Source organism: Pseudopodoces humilis, chromosome 11, assembly GCF_049639895.1.
Source record: "Pseudopodoces humilis isolate 2021_Gansu_Grassland_sample_001 chromosome 11, ASM4963989v1, whole genome shotgun sequence".
Lineage (NCBI taxonomy): Eukaryota > Metazoa > Chordata > Aves > Passeriformes > Paridae > Pseudopodoces > Pseudopodoces humilis.
This window is the reverse complement of record NC_142210.1, coordinates 20,778,653-20,795,754: the sequence shown is the minus strand read 5'-3', so window position 1 is coordinate 20,795,754 and position 17,102 is coordinate 20,778,653. Positions and strand designations below refer to the sequence as shown.

At 45.5% G+C, this 17,102-nt stretch overlaps 1 long non-coding RNA gene across 1 annotated transcript; it reads right to left on the bottom strand.

Annotated features, from left to right (window-relative positions):
• Positions 1-859: 859 nt before the first annotated feature.
• On the bottom strand, positions 860-16,871 carry LOC148183625 (uncharacterized). The gene is made up of 3 exons (XR_015773514.1): positions 16,841-16,871; positions 1,084-1,168; positions 860-989 (listed from the first exon to the last, which is right to left on the bottom strand). It is a non-coding gene; the product is annotated as an uncharacterized LOC148183625 (long non-coding RNA).
• Positions 16,872-17,102: the final 231 nt, after the last annotated feature.

The following is a 17,102-nucleotide window of genomic DNA, read 5'->3' as shown; positions in this document are numbered from 1 at the left end:
TTGTACCGCCAAAATAAAACCACAGTACACTGTGAAGATACAGGTATTTTCTTATCTCAGGTTCTAAATTTAGCTCTTCTTCATCCCTCATTCCTCAGCTCCCCAAACCATCTGTCCTCAGCCCAGAGCCCTGCAGTTCCAGCAGACCTTCCTGCTGCCACCCACTTGGGTGGAGGGACACGACTGCCAACGTGGACTGTGGCAGGGATAGCAGCTAATCTAAAACAAATATTTTGCAACATCTACGAGCAGAAACATTTCCCCGTTTCACTTTGATGGCCAAGATGCTAACAGGAAGCAGTGCTCCATTATTTAGTGTTAGGTCCTGTCAGCTTTCAGTTCAGACACAGCCTGTGGGTGCTGGGAAATACGCAGCGCAGGAAATGACAGATGTTGGCAGCAAAATAAATAACAAGAGCTGCTGAAAATAAAGTCCTAAGAAATGCTGGTGTATCCTTTTTATGGATTTCCTAGATACATTGAGGCTATTTTAAGGCAAATTGAACTCCCACTCCTTAGAGTGTAAACAGGATTATTCCCTCTCTGGGACATATGGCAGCCTAAACATCATCAGCTGTGCTTCACTGGTATTCCCAGTTATGTTTCAAGTTCTGCCTCACCCCAAATGTGCACACCACCATTCAGAGCCTCCCAGCAGCCTTCAGGGAGACTTAAGCACTACCAGTACATCCCAACAAGCATCTCCATGGAGGATATCCTAAAGCCTGGCCATGGAGAAGGATCTACTGGAGTGGAAGCAAGAGATCAGCTCCCTCAGGAGCTCCACAGGTCAGCTGTGGTATGGACAACAGGAAGAAAAGGGCAGCAGAGGAGGAGGATGGGACAAGGACTGACCTTTGGGGGTTTTATTGCACAGTGAAGAAACTCACCCTGAGATGCATTGGATGAAGATAGAGCAGGCAAAGATCCAAGAGGTTTTCCAGGAATGGGGAAGGGTGATGGGCAAGGTCAGTGAGGGTAAGGCAGATCTGCATGGACAAAGTCCAGGTCATGAGAGGCTCTGACTGTAGTGGTTGGGAAAGGTTTGTGTTCTCAGGGCACTTTCAGGAACGTGTAACTTACTCTTTATTCATCTGCTATGGGTGTGATCCAGCCCACCACAGGGAGACATCCTGCATGGCCTGGTGCTGGTGGCAGCTTTGGAGACCTGTTGCAAGGAGAAGAACCACAAAGGAGGGGCTGGGCAGCAGAGGATGTGCTGCTCAGCAGGTTTTAATCCTGAATTCTTGAAAAGGAGATGTAAGGGGAAAGCAGTACAAAAACTTTTCTCCATCCACTAGCTTTAAACCAGGCAAGCAGTGCTGGTACAACAGGGTGCAGCCAAAGAGGCTGCAAGTGTGTGGGACAGAACAGTTTTGGCCACTTCCCTTGACTCTGGGTGCTGTGAAACTCAGGTACAGCATGTGGCTCAGCATGGCAGGGCTCAGCCTCCCAGAGGTGTGAGAGAAGAGGAGAAACTGTTCCCCCATAGAGCCAGGAACAGGGACAAGACCCCCTTGGTGACACAACTGGGTTGCCCCTCAGCTGTGTCCTGCAGAGCACTTCCAGAATCTTGCCTGCAGAAATAAAAAAGATGGCAGACCCTTAAAATAAAAACACAGTTTTAAGCACATCCAACTTTGGGATAGAGCGTAAAATTTCTTGCCAGAAAAATTTAAAACAAACTGGAAACTGATCATCTACTCATTTAAACGATGTGCCTGGAGCTAAACCAGCAAGACCGAATAATCTCTGCACTGCTTTCATCTTCCTTCAACTTTTCCTTTGTTCCATCAGCCACATGTGTGTTAAGTGTAAATTGAAGGGCTCTTTGCTGGAAAAGCAGATTGTGTAAAGGGCTTGGCCCTCATTTTATAATTCAGCTTCAATATTACAATTATTCTTAATAGCACTCTTGTTTTGTTGTATTATTTATCCTGGCTAGAACCCTCTAGGATCCCCTGAAGGGATTTTTTTTTTTTTCTGGTGGATTTAGCCAACATCCACTCATGAATCCAGATGTTTCTGCTTTTATCCATGGGAATTTAATGATATGGACATGCCAAGATCATAACTTCAGGCTCAGCCTCAAGACAAGTATTTTTCAAATTCCCTAAATCAAAAATGGAAAGTGCCACAAAAACCCCCCTGGGTCTTACTGTGTTTTAGCATGCCAGAATGGAAAACAGCCACAGGACAACACTGCTCCATGTTCTGTGTTGGTACAGTCTCCTGTGCTGAAGCAGAAATCACAGCTCAGATTGTGCTGCTCTGTGATCTCAGACACAGACATTGCCTTTCACAGAAATTCAGCTCTTCTTCCCCTTCACCAGCCTGAAGTCAGGAGCACAGACACACATGGGTCCAAGATGCTTACATGGGAAAAATACTCCAGCCCACCAGGCAGAGCCAGTGCTGCTGTATTTAAATGAACATGTGCCTGTGTGTCACAGACACTCTCCCCAGACAAAACTGGCTCTGAAATAAGGACAGGAATGAAACATACCCTGCCTTGATGGACCTGGTGAATAACACAGTGTCTGCTGGGCCTTTGGCAGCACTCAGGAAAAATAACCAACCCCAGACTGACAGTGTGAAAAAAACAGCATAAAGCAGAAATTGAAATAACCCTAATAACCTTCCTTCTGCACTGCCTGGGTTCTCCTCCAGGCACTCCTGTTAGTGACATCCTGAATTTCTTCCCTGCTCTCCATTTGTCAGCATGAGAATTAAAGTTAGTGTGGTGATGGTCAGTGCCAGCGTGGTGGTGTGCAAGGCATCCTGTAAGGGATGGCCACGTCTTGCCAAGTGCCCCGAGGTTCCTCAGGGTCAGGACACTCAGGAGCACGGAACAGCAAAGGCAGGACATGCACAGAACAGTTTTCAGTGGCCTTTTGGCAGCCAACACTAAACACCCTCTCTGTGACCACGCAGTGCACAGCGAGGACATGGGGTCACATCAGAGTCCATGAAATGTGAATTTGAGCTATTCCTCCAAGGCCCTCCCAACTGGCTTGGAGTGCTCACCTGCAGAACCATGGTCCTGCCTTTACTGTGCACAATCCAATCCCTTTTAAAGCCCTCCCTGAGCACTGGGCAGGGGAGGAACACAGAACAGTCATTCCAGCCTGGTAGAGAGGAGCCCCTTCTGCTCCCCAAGAGGTTCCAGCACAGCTGCTGGTTACTGCCTGCTCTAACAGCATTAGTTTACTACCTGCAGAACTGCTGGATCAAAGAAAATTTAAATTATTCCTAAAAGCTCTTCTAAGGCTTCCCCCAGCATAGAAAAGCCTCTCAGCTGGCACAAAGGGTGGAACTGGCTCCATAGCAAACCCCTCCAGGGCAGGGATGTGCTGGGACAAGGAGGAAGCACGAGAGCCAGGGAAGTTGAGCACCCAGCAAAGCTTTTCACCCACCTACCCCAGAGCTGAGCCATGCCAAAATCCTGCTGAGAGCAGGGGTAGGTGGTGCCACCAGGCAGGGGGACAGGAGTTGATAGAGCGTCACATGCAGGAGGCAGGAAGGGAGCACAGAATCAACCTGGATGATGTATTTGAAAATAAAACCACTTTTCTTGTTAATATTGTGGCTCACATGTGCTGTGCAGGGCTTGTTGAGGGTGCACATTAAATGTCCCACCAGCACAGTCAGTCTCCCACTTCCTACCACATCTTCTGTTTTATAACAAAGAATTTTTGTATTCAACTATGCAATTTAAATTTTAAAGGCCACCCAGTGTCCTTAAACACTATATGACAAACTGTGTACCTGCTCCAACTTATGGTATTCTTAGTAAAATATAGATTCAATGACTTGGTCTTCCCTGTAAAAAAAAAAAAATCTCCATTTTTCTTTAATAAGTTCATGACACTCAAGCTACTAATTTTCCTTACCATCACATTGTTTTTTTGGACACAGAATAAAGGAGATTAAATATATTTTTTAAAAGAGGGTTTATCCAAGTTGGAAATGAAGAAATACAAAAATACTCTTTAAAGAGCTGGGGTTTTTTAAAGGAAAAAAAATATTCACTCAGCAGGTCATAAAAGTGATAAAATGCTTTTGTCTCCATTTCAGTGGAAGCCAGTTTTGCCTTTAACATCCTGAGCATCATGGGAGCCTCAGTGGAATTTGCTCCTGCTGTTACTTCCCTGCTCCTTGGCCCATCCTGCTACTGCTCCCTGGCTGGGATCAGCCACCTGGTTACAGTCCTGCTCCCTTTCCCCTGCACTGGCTTCCCAAAGCTCTGCAAACACCCACCACGTGCTGAGTGTGCCCCCTCACCCTGCAAACACCATGTCTGAGGTTGGCTGTGTTCTGTGCAGCTTTGGCTGCTGTGAGGACTTTGTGAAGCTGCTCCAGTTTGCACATTTAAAGATAAGACTCAGTCACGCTTGGCAAGGTGGATTGCCAGGAGAGTGGCACAGCTGGGCAAGGACAGGTCCCAAATGCACTCACACTGGGATCAGAAGTACCCCTGAAGCCCTGTGGTTCATTCCATTAGATCACTTTATGAACCTTTAATTCGGCCCTTCAGCCCCATTACACCTTTTGCATGCATAGCCTGGGCCTCTGGATTTAAAGGCTTGGCAGAACTTCTGTGGAAATTACACAGCTTGATTTTGACATCACAGAGAACAGAACATGAAGATTTGCCTTTCTGCTCTTCCTTGTGCCTGTCAACCTTGCTCTGCCAGTGACACCCAGAGCCACCAAAACCTGCACAGACATAGAGCTGAGATAAACACAGCAACACAGACATCAGCAGCAGGAGAGGTGTAAAAAGTGACCAGCATTCAGCATGGGCTATCCCTGCTGCAGGCAGAGCCTCAGGCAGGAGCACCCTGACAGCGCAGGAGGATGGGAGGTGAGGGCAGAGGAGCAACGGGTGAGGCATCAATTTCCAGCCCTGTCATTCCTTCAGCCCATCCACCTTGGAGGCCTTTCTGTTGGTTCAGATAATCACAAGTCCTGCTGTGCTGAGAGAAATCTCACTTCCTGTGCCTGCCACCCCTTGGGGTTTTCCTTCCCTTCAACCTTTGGAGCCAGTCTGGAGACCCCCAAAAATAATGGTGTTTCCATGACAACAGCCCAGCAGTGCACTCCTCCGGGACACCTGAAGAATCAAAACACTGCCAGCACTTTCTCTGGCTCCAGCATCACACCCCACGGCACAGCTCCTGTCCCTCCTCCTGTGCTGCAGTGGGCTCAGCTCTGTGGCACCCCTGTCCCAGGGATGATGCTGACAAGTGACACCGCACCAGGGCTGCGGAGGCAGGTACTGGACCACAGAACCAACAGGGGAGAAAGGCCTGAAGGGTCTGCAGCCTAAAAGACTGGACAGATGTTGTGTTTTATAATCCCCTAAGCTTATTAATCACATTGATAATTTTCATGCCCTCCTTGGTATTTTACAGGGGAAATGAAGGGGTCATTTGTTACTCAATCCCTGCTTTGCTCCCAACACACAACATCTCTGCCTTAATTGCGCAGAGCTCTGGAAATGCTGGACCCAATGGTCCTGTCCCAGCAGAGCACCCTGGCACCTGACCAAGACCCAAAGCATCCCCATCTGCCCCCTCTCCCTGAGCAGGGCAGAACCAGGCCCTGTTTACCCAAGTGTTTTCTCCCAGCACCTTTCCCAGAGACCGACTCCAGCTGAGTGCCCATTGATCCACCACTCCTGAAGCAGCTCCAAACCCTCATCCCTTCCCTGCAGCACTCTGTCTGCCCTCAGACCAAGATTTACGAGGCCAATCCATGGATGTGGCTGCAAGAGGAGTCCAGAAGCTTTTGCTGCAGCACCACAAGCATCACAAAAGGAGCAAAGAGCTCTTTGCATACCTGATCCTCGCTGAAGGGATGCAGCAGGACACTTGCCCACAGAGCAAGCTCTGCACTGGGACCCAAGGAGGCAGCGTGGGTGTGTGCCAGCCTGACAATGGGGTTTCATTTAACAAGCACAGATTTAAGTGTGGAAATCAAATATGAAAGAGTCGTGGCCAGCATTGTCTGCATTCTTGGAGGGGCACTGAATGAGCAGAAAGAAAGGAGCCGAGACACTGGCCCAGACATGCTCCAGCTGTTTGTGAGTACCTCTTCCCTCCTCCACTGAATGTAACAATTCAGCTTGTTTTCATTTCATTATTGGATGTTATTTTTGCAACCTGGGAAAGAATAGAAAAATGGAGGGGGGAAAAAATAAACCTTCAAATGCTTTTGGTTTATTTTTAAGAACTAGACTTATCAGAGATAAGTACAGATTTTTAAAAGTGCACAGGGCCTGGGGTATTATTAGTTAAGCATTTGTTTCTCAAATAAGATCCTTTATCTCAGAGGCAGCAGCACTTGTGTTGCTGTGGTTATTCATGTAAGTCTCAATCATTTAGTACTGAGCAACATGCAATTAAATAGCCATATAAACACCCCCAGGCTGAGCAACAGCTGCCTACAGGTAACCTTCAGCTTCATGCACTCACTTGACAAATGTTTCAGCTCTAGCCCTGAAAATCTTCATCTGCATGTGGGAGCAGGGCAGGCCCTTTCCTCCATCACTGTGGGCATAGCTCAAATCAGGATTTTAATGAGTTATTTTAAAGCCTGATGCTGCAGATCCCTGTAACACAAGTGCTGTTCAACTCAACTCACCACCTTCACTTCCCTGCCTTCCTCCCAAAAAGACAGGTTATCCATCTTTAATGCTCAAAATAACTCCCACACAAGATCTGATGGTAATTTGTTTTTCCACTTTTTTTCCCCCACTTCAGTTTTGCTCATGGGGGACATGCCAGCACACACTGCCCATGGCTCAGCTGGGAACACCCCACAAAACCATCAAACAGTCACCAAGAGAAGGGCCAGGGCTATGAAGTTTCCCATGGAAGGCAGTGGGAATGCCCAGTTGTGCTGGACTTCTCTGGAAGGATCTCTTCTTTGTTTTGATGCTGACACACTTCAGCACAGCAGTGGTTTTCCAAGGGAGGAGTAGGATTCAGAATGCTTCTTGCCATTTATCTTTCCCTTCAGGACATCCACTAACCCAGGAGCTCTCTCCCTCCCACCTTTTGCACACTCCTGCAGAATTCCTAGCAGGATAAGGTCAGGTATGCTTCAGAGTGAGATATTGTCTCTCCATACATTGTTTTGCAACATCCAAAGCAGGTCTGCAATTTTAAAACTGATATTTTAAGCTCCAACAAGGTATTTTGAAGTGCACATGCAGTAATTTCTCACTACACACACATCTTTCCTTTCTAATGAATGGCATTGCTCTAAGGAGCTGCACAGAGAAGCTTTAACCTAATTTTTACCTTACTCCATCTAGTTTTTCAGCATGAGGAGTGTTTTATATTTTGTTAATGAAAATTAATTATCATATTAGAAACTCATTAAGGGTAAAAGATGATGATTTCAAGCAAGGAGTTTCACCTAATCCAAAAACTGTAAGCATCTGCTCAACACCAAGGCCAGAAGCAATTTCATTTACCTTAATGTGTGTGCTTATCTCTAAGCAGATGCTTAAGTGGTTTGTTGGCAAGAGCTGGAGTGCTTGTGCCTTTCCAGGTGACCCTATTTAATAATTATCAGTATTAAAATGCTCAATAACTATAAACACAAGGAAAAAACACCCAGCATGGAATCAGCTCTACCCAGAGCTTTTCCAAACATGATTTCTGCATTAGTCAGGAGGGTCAGACTGTTCCATGCTCAAAGGCTGACCCCAAAAGCCACAGGAATCAGTGGAAGGGTGTTGACCAGTTACACCAGTTTGGGGATGGGATCCCCTGCGGGCAGAAACACCTTTCTGTTTTGGCACCATGACTAACAGGGACAACAAAGGCTCTGCACTGACATTAAGAAAATTTGTTCTATGAATTGACATCCTGTTAACCTCCAGCTCCCTCAGAGGAAGCTGTTAATTTAATGGTTGCGTCAGGAAGACACGGCAGCGGAGGAAACCTCGCAGCCTAATGTCAGTATTGACACCTGCACAGGGCAGCACTGACTGCAGGCAGCTCTGCACAGAGTCAAAATTGAAATATCCTGCCCTTGACAAGGAGAACATTTTCAAATCTAAGTGATTGTAGCCTATCCATACTCTAGAGGCAGAGCAAAGCCTCTCCAGATCCTACAGGTTCTTCCAGTTTAATTCAATGCAAAAATGGATGGATTAATCCACTCCCACCTCTTAGAGGTAAGATGCTGCACACAGAGTCTTGTCTCACCCTGATGCTAAGGGGTCTCAACAGAAAGGTTGATTTTGCTATTTGATTTCAAAGCAGTTAAATTTGAGTATAGGTGGGTATCCATTTTACTGAATATCAAACTTAGATTGTGCAGGTATGCAAAGGTAAAAGTAGAAGGTAAGGATGAGACACTTAAATACACTTCAGTGGTAAAACACCCAAAATTAAATGCTTGGCTTAAAAATAAAGGTATAAAGGCCCTGACTCCACAAAACTCTTCGGCACAGACCTATAGCAGACAGGGCTGATGCTGCTGAGCTCAGCCTGACACAAGTGCTGTAACTAATATGGTGATAATCAGGATTCATTGCAGGTTGGATGGGATCTAAAATGCAACTATGCTGTAAAACTATGGATTTCATCAGGGAATGCCAGTACATCACCTGAAGCAATGAAGTTATAGTCTCTCCATTGCCTGCTCTGACACAGGCCTGTATTTATACACCAGAAAACACTTTAATTTACAGCAGCAAAGTAGAAAGATCTGGGTTGTTGCACTGCTTTCAGGAAGAAAACCTTTATCTCTGTGTGTAAGGCTGGTGCTTGCACTCAAGTCCCAGTTCACTGCCTCACATCTTGATACTTGTACAGATCTGAGCACCACCTTCCAGGCATGAGATCACAGACTTGTGTCCCTGACTCCTGCAGCTCCAAACGTCATTCCTGATCATGGGTTCCTCCCAGCTCTGACTCATTTTCTGTGAAACAGCCCATCACCTCCATTCGTTCTGCCTCCCACACAAACATCACCATCCTTTCCCCAAATCTGTGCTCCCTGACCCTTCAAGCTGTGGCTCAGGGTCAGCATCACCCTGGAATCCTTTATCCCACTGCTTACATTTTCCATCCACCAGCTCCTAATGAGAAATGCAAAGGAAAGTTCCTTGCAGCTTCAGCCAACCTCACCTCCCAAGGTCTTTTTGCCCAGAGGGACAATAACTACAGCTCAAGCCAAGATACTCTCACATCCAGACAAGGGAAGTCTGGAAGCCCTGATAGCTAATGACCTACGTAAGCCTGTGTTACAATTTCACTCTCCATAATTCAACTGCAGTTTCTAAACTGCATGGAAATGCTGTGTGATGTTTGTGGAAACATTAACATTACTTAGGTTTTGGAAACAGCAATGCTGTTTTCAGTGGTCTTGGTTAACCACAGTCTTGAGCTATCATAGTCACTGGATAAATCTTAAATGTGTTGAGAGACATTTCTGCCAAAATAGAAAGGCAGAATTTGTGAGGCATTTCAGGAAACAAAAATCATCCCTGAATGTGGGTCCTCCTCTAGCAGCAGCCAGTGCAGGTGTCCATCTCTACACAGAGCAGATGGCAGAATTAAAGCCTAAACCTATAATCATTAGTCAGGCAAAATTACAGCAGGTGATGGTGTGCACAGCTGAGTCCAGGGCTTTATGGCAGGCAGTCAGCACACTCCTGCCCCACAACCTCTGCAGTCTCTGGGGTTCCAAGTCAGCAGTTCTGCTCCTGGGGGCAGCAAGCTTTGCAGAAACCATTTTCTCTGCAAGTGTTATAATTTCCATCTCGGTTCAGCATGCTTCCTTATTGAGCTGTCATTGCCCACAAATGGGTTTTCTGGGTAATTAATACCACCAGGGCTCTAATGAAGATGCCACATAAGACTCTGCTACAGCAGTTCCAGGTGACATGACCAGTCTGCCACCCTTTTCCTGCTCTTCAAAAACGTGATGCCCCTTAATAGGGCAAATCAGGATCTAAATAGTGCTACAGCACTGAGACACAGGTCATTTTGTTTGTTTAAAAAAATACCTTCACCACTAAATGTGCAATTCTAGACAAAAAAATCCTGTTTGTCCTGTCAGGAGGAAATCATTAGCAGCAGCCCCCCAGGTTTCCACAGGATGCTCAGGTGTCTCTGGGTGGTGTTTTCATGAGCACCTCACCAACCATGGTCACCTGTCTTGGTAGCAGGACAGTAAAAATGGAGTGCTGGCAGCTCCTGCTCTGGTCACAGCAAGAGAACTGGAAGAGGGTTCTGAAATATCCCAGCCACTGTGTAAACGTAAGTGGCAGAGCAGGAAGGGTGACAAGTGTGAAGGTCTGGATCCAATTGCCATGACACATGTCCAGTGCAGAGGACTGACCTGAGACTACTTGCTCCTCACACAGAGAGGTTTAATTCTGACAACACAGCATGTAAATAAACAAAGCCAAGTAATCCTTACACAGGAAAAGCACTAAGAAAGCTGTTGTCAGCAAACAAGATCTTTTACTGAATACTTGGAAATATTGGACATATTTTCAAGTGTGTGAAGTGCAATTGCGTTTCCTTGTGTGCAGGAGGTTATAGGAGTTCACATTCCCCACCCCTGGCTATGGCTGTGCTGGGGGATGTGTGGATGCTCCATCCCCAGCCCCCATCTGGCTCCTGAGCACACCCTGGTGCTTCCATCCAGCTTCGAGCTTTTACACTTGACTCACCTCAGAAAACATCACACCAGACATTAATCCTACTGTGCAGGTACTAATAAGGAGACAAAACACCACTGAAGCCCCTGTCAACCTTTTCCTCCTTGGGACACCTGATTTATTATTGACAAAGTGCTTCCTGCTTTGTGCTGACATCCGACTTGACTGCAAATGCCCGTCAAAACTCAGGAGCAGTTCATCTCCTCATCTCTTACCTTCAGGGCAGTGTTGGTTAAAGTCAAGCCACATGAAAGGAAACAGTGTGTGGCTGATTTTACAGCTCTTTAAAAAAAAAAAAAGCCTTTTCATAATATTGGATGGAAGTTTTTATAACTGCCTCTGATAACTAATTGGAAGCCAATCGAAGAACAAATAAGTGTGCATGCCATAAACTGTACGTGGCAGGAAGACTACAGACGAAATTCAAGAAAAAATATTTGCTGGCAAAGATCAAAGAAAAGTAAAGGCATTAGTTAATGGTAATATTTTCTTAAAAAAAGAAGCCCTGTCTTTGAAGGCTGATGAATAAGAATCTGATGAGCCAATTCTTATCAAGTTCCTTTGAAACAAGGTACATGTACACACTCAGAAGATAATTTCAAAGCACTGACATTATTACATATATATCTTTTGGATATTATTATATCTATTTCTATATATAATCTATATGCAGTTGTATCTATATAAATTACAGTAACTTCTCAAAGGCTACTGTTGTAAAGAAGTTCTCAACAGAAGGACACACAACTACTCCACAAACAATCTGATGGCCAGCCTGGCTTCACTATTCCTCTTTCCTGTAAGCTGCCAGTTAGGAGATTTAGCTCAATCCTACTGAAGTCTTCTACTTGCCTTCACTGATGATTAGCCCATTTATGGAAGCTCAGACCCATCAGAAGACCAAGATGCCAACATTAGTGATGCCTGGCTGATAGGTGTCTGCTTCCCAGGGCAAATTCCCACTCACACCAGTAACACCAAGTTGCTGGAGTGTCCATATGCAGCAGAAGTCTTTTACCTTCTAGAAAGCCCAAAGCCCCAAATGCTGAACCAGGCCTCAGGGGCAGAAGGATGTTGTCCTGGATTCAGCCACAGTAGTCATTTTCTTCTCAGTAGCTGAGACCCACACAGACTGTTGGTCTGAATCAGAAAGTGCAATTTTGGTGTCTGAGCCTTGCCCCCTGTTCTCACCCCAGCCCTTGTTTCTAAGGGTGTCTCAGTGTACCTGAGTCACTTTAACAACTCTGAGTCACCCACACAGGTTATGTTGGTCCAAGTCAACTATTCCTACCACTTTGCTTTCACCTTGCCTGTCTGACCCTGGGCAAGATGATTCAGCTCACTAAACCATCCAAACAATTCAGGCCTGTGCTTTTGGAGGGCTCCTGCCTGTGCTCAGAGCCACAGGGAAAGGTGTGTGACACGTGCACAGCCAGCACACCAGCTCCAAAACAGGCACAGCTCAGCTAGGGCTCAGAAGATAAAAATCTAGACAAATAATACAAACCTCAAGCACATTTTCCTACCTTTGGGGGATTAAAATGCCTCCCTGTGTGTCGAGTCCTCTGCTCAGAAGTGTGTTCCTCTGTGTGCATAGGAGATACCCATAAAGAAATAAGTGCTCGATTATGAGGGAACTCCTGTCTCTTCCTCCCTTACCTACCTGCTTCTCTTGAAAAAATCATACCCCTTTTCTTGCCTTTCCTAAAAATACTTCAGAAAAAAGCCCTTTCTAATTTAAAAATCAGCTTCTCAACCCTTTCATGTGAGGGTCGATAAAGCACATAAGGCAAGCCTGGCACCCTTCGCTAAACCTCAGGCAGCTGCCAGCAGTTTGGTTACCCCACCCAGAGAAAACCCCAAGTTCAGTGATGTTTTTGTTATCCTGTGCTAGGTGCATGTTTCTCTTCTCTTTACACTTCTAGGGAGGGCACAGAAAACAGAAAAACAAGCCCCAGAACCCAAAAGGGGTTTGAACTTCACATGCCCGCACACACCCCTGTTACTGAGCACTGCCAAGTGAGGCTCCTCAGATTATCACAGGGGACTCATACTAGGAAACCTATCCCAAATTTGCTTTTATTAGGAATCATCATCCTTCTTCCAAAGTGGAAGTTTGCACTTGGTGGGAATGTGCTAAGTCTCACACATATTGTTGTTATTGTGTGGCTTTCCCTTCCTCTCACAGCTGCTAAGCCTTACATACAGGTAATAAATATTGTGGAATGACTGCAGTCAGCTACAGCAGGGTATTAGAAAAGCCTCAGATAAACCTCCAGTGTCAGATATTTGTACTCACTGAAGGCCATTGAGAAAGACAGGCTTGGAAAAAATGAGCAGAAAAGATGAATATGCTGGATTTTATTACACATACCAAGAAAGCACCAAAACACTGATTTCATGAGACTACCTAAAACCAGACATGCAGGAATAGCTCTGTGCTGCAGGATTCCCACAGATAGCTAGACAAATACCTTATAAAAATACCAGAAATAAAATGCAAGTGAAATGTCTGTGTTAATACACCAAGCACACATCATTAAGTAACAGTGGTATGAGGTTAGTGGTAAAGTGATTCTCTTGTTTAAATCTAACCTGGAAGATGTCTTTCCAATTTTAAAAAGCCTGAAGGACTCTTGAGGAGACTCAGATTCCAGCAGCTCCCTAGAAATGTCACTGCTAATTCTTTGCTGTGCTTGAGGCTCTGACAATATTGTTAAAGGATCAAAGATGACATTTATCCAGGCCACTTCTGTGGTTAACTCACGGGTTTAGTGGTCAACATTCAGATTTCAAGCAATTTCTGATGAACTGAAAGTTTTGGATTTTAAGGTAATATTCACTTTAGGGCTGGGAACAACTAAAACACAAATTATAACTTCAAAGTCCATTCCCATTCTCCCTTTCCATGCCAGTGCTGTTGAGGTTAAAGCAACACTACAGACTTTAGAGAAAATTCAAAGGGAGAGTGCTTTCTTCATCTCACCCCTAGAAACTTCAAAGAGCAGAGGTGACTTTGTGCTCCACAGTGTCTAACCACCAAACCTTCCCTGGGTGATTCAGCACAATGACAGAGGGGTGACAGGGCAGCTGGCTCAGCTCTGGGGGCACCAGGAGCATCCTTTCTGCAGCTGAGCAGCAGCACAGTCACCACATCACAGGGGAAAAGCTCACCTGGGGTGCCCACAAAACCACACCAGGCTGTGCCTCACACCTCAAACCAAGGTGACTGTGCTGCAGGCTCCCACTTCAGCTCCTAGACATTCAATTCCACTTTTCCTAAGTGTGCTGAAATTTAAGAAGTTAATGGAACCAGTAGTGCTGAAAGAAATTCAGCTTCCCAGCTGAATAGTGACAGGTACATAAATTCCTGTGGTGATTAAAAAAGTGAATCTCAGAACACAGCAAGCACCAGGAGATCCCATTAATGTGCTGAGCTTCTCTTATTTATCCCAAATTTGCACAGATTAGAGCTAAAGGACTGAGGGACAGCATCCTCCAGAGTCCTGGAAATTGCACTGGTGTTCACAAGACCAGAGACTCATCTCATTCATAGTAATCAATATTATAACAGAGGAACGTTCAGGAGGCTGCAGAGACACAGCTATTCAGAATTTCACATCCTCTGTAGGGTTGTTGTATCCCACCTGGTGGGTTCACTAAAGCCCTGGCAGCCCTGCCACATGCTGCTCTCTGCAGAGCTCAGGATTCCTATTTGGCTGTTGGATCAACACTGGCTACCAGGATTTGGAAACCCCTCGTGCTGCCACGAGCCCTGCACTTCCCAGGGCACTGATTGAGGGGGATCCCTGCTCCCAGCTGGAGCAAGGAGCTCTGGCCCCCATGCTGAGGGTTCACCAGGTGGAACAGTGAAGTCCCACAGCAGCACTTGCCTGCACAGTAGTCTCTGAGCACAGCTAAAATGTGAGCTGTGCTTTGCTGGGGATTACTCTGTTGCTACTGCTTCCCCTGATAGCATCAACTCCAAAGCATGGATATGGCCATGGGGAATGCTTAAAGGATCCAGATGCAGTCCTCAGCCTTAATGAGTTTTCCTTCCCTCAAAACACTTCTACAGTGACAGCCATGACTCAGATGCCTCAGTACAAAAGAGGAAGAGGCATTTATTTGCTGAGTGCTTGCAACTTAGCCAAAAAAACCATGAGTAGAACACTTGGCCTTCAGTACACCTTTTCATGGGAATTATTTTAAAATACTGTATGGTACACGGCAGCCTCCTGCCTTCAAGAAGGCAACTTTTCTTAATAGTCAAGGAATATTGAGCAGAACAATATACATCTCACCCTGCTGAAGAGCTTCACAGAATAAAGTTTCACCAGGATAAAGTTTTCTACAAGATGTGACTCTGGACTAGTTCAGACAACCTTACATCTCTCCTTTAATACCCAAAAAGAGCTTCCACATGGACACAGGGGTGTCATAGGAAAAACAAACAGAGAAGGAGGCATTTGTATGAAAAGCACTTAAATAATCTAATCTCTGTAGCTAATTTAAGAACTCCTAGGGAAAGAGAAGGTAGAGATAAGGAATCTTAATGAGGCCAGGCCAAAAACCAACACATGAGCAGCAATCAAATGCTTGCTGACTGCTGTCTGTTCATTATACATGATGAGTTTGACAGTTTCTCAAGAGGAGAGACCATTACAAAAATAGTAAAGACATTCCACTAAAAAAAACCCACTGAGCCACTATTAAAGACTTGGTCAACAGTAAAAGCCTCATAAAGCATTGTTAGTCACTGCTAAAGTATTGCTAAGCAACCCTTTATCCTCCTCCGGACTGGATTAGTTTCATCACGGCAATAACCAACAGCCTCCATCCTCACTCACAGCTCCCAGTTTGAAGTGCCATGCAATTTTCTTTGAAACCCAAGTGAGAGTTGCCACTCCAGCTCCTGTTGAAGAGTGAGGGGACATCACTCACATCAGCAGGGGAGCCTGTCTGCAGCTCCAGGGGCTTCAGGAGCCAGGCTGCAGTACACCAGTTAATTCATTTTAAGAAATGAGCAATATTTAGTCTCTCTCACACTTTAATTCTTTGCTGATTACAGGAGCAGCTGATAGGCTTCTCAGCACTGATTTTAAAAAGGCCAGCCTTTTCCAAAGCCAGAGCAGCTGCCATCAGGATTTCCACTGAAACTCTATTTAACTTTAGCAAGAAACTGAAACCAGGAAGCTCCCAGGCACAGACCTTGCTAGATTATTGCTCCTAGGCAACAGCTCTCTGCTAGGCATTTGCCTCTGTCTTTATCTCTATTTTGTACACCACTGGCATTTGTATTATCTCAGCAGCACCTCCAAGGAGTTCCTTCCATGGATATTAGTAATAATTCACTTAACAGGGCAAAGTCAGCTGGGTATTAACTCACCTAGTCCAGCCTCTCAGCAGTTTTCAAAACAAGATGAGAATGATAAATAAGAGATGTGACCTGCCTCAACATGACCTGAAACTCAGCACAATGAGGGGTCAGCTAGACACAGAACCAATAAAATGGGACTTCAGAAAAGCCAAGGAGCCCGAGAAAAACAAACCAGATGAGTCTTGCCTAGTGCTGCCACCCCTGTAGTCCCAGGTGTTCAAAAAACAGCATCCTGCAACCATCCACTTTCCCAGACTACAGCCAGAGTGAGGGAAGAGCTCCCCATCATCTCTGTCTCCCATTCCATTCTCAGGCTGGCATACATACACTCACAGCAGCTCTCCTCAGCCTGCATGGTGCTTCCACAGAGGTACAACCACTTCTTTAACCTGATAGATGTGGTTTGTCACCAGCCAGACCCACAGCTAAGAGTCACTCATGGAGATGTGCACTTCAGTTGGGAAGATGAGGACTTCCCCATGAACTAGAATTATTTGTACATTCCAGAATTTAAAGTCCCTGCCTACAAAAGCATTGTTTGTTGACAATAAATTCTATAACATAAAGAAACCAGTCAGATGGTTAAAAATGCCACTTGTCAGTGAAAACAGGGTGACAGTCACAAAAATATCTTCAGAGACCCTACCCATGCCAGAATGACCCTCTCAGAGAAGGAGCAAAATGACATTTAACACAGAACTCATTATCTACTATTTTCAGCCTACAATTAGCTCAAAGAAATAATGTCCTTTCTCAAGACTACTTACAGCAAGAGCCACAGGCAGCACACAGTCCATAGCACAGCTCAGACACAGGAACAGGCCCTGGGCTGAGCTTAAATAGCGCCCAAGGCCAGGTGGGGCTGAGGTCCCAGGTGAGGCTGCTCAGGGCATCATGTTCACATGAGGTCCTGACAAATAAACCTGATGGTGATGCTGATTTTAAACAACATGCATAAGGCCATAGTGATTTGTTCCTGTGTGAGAGCAAAGGCAGACAACAGCCATGTATCAGGACCTCTCCCAAAAT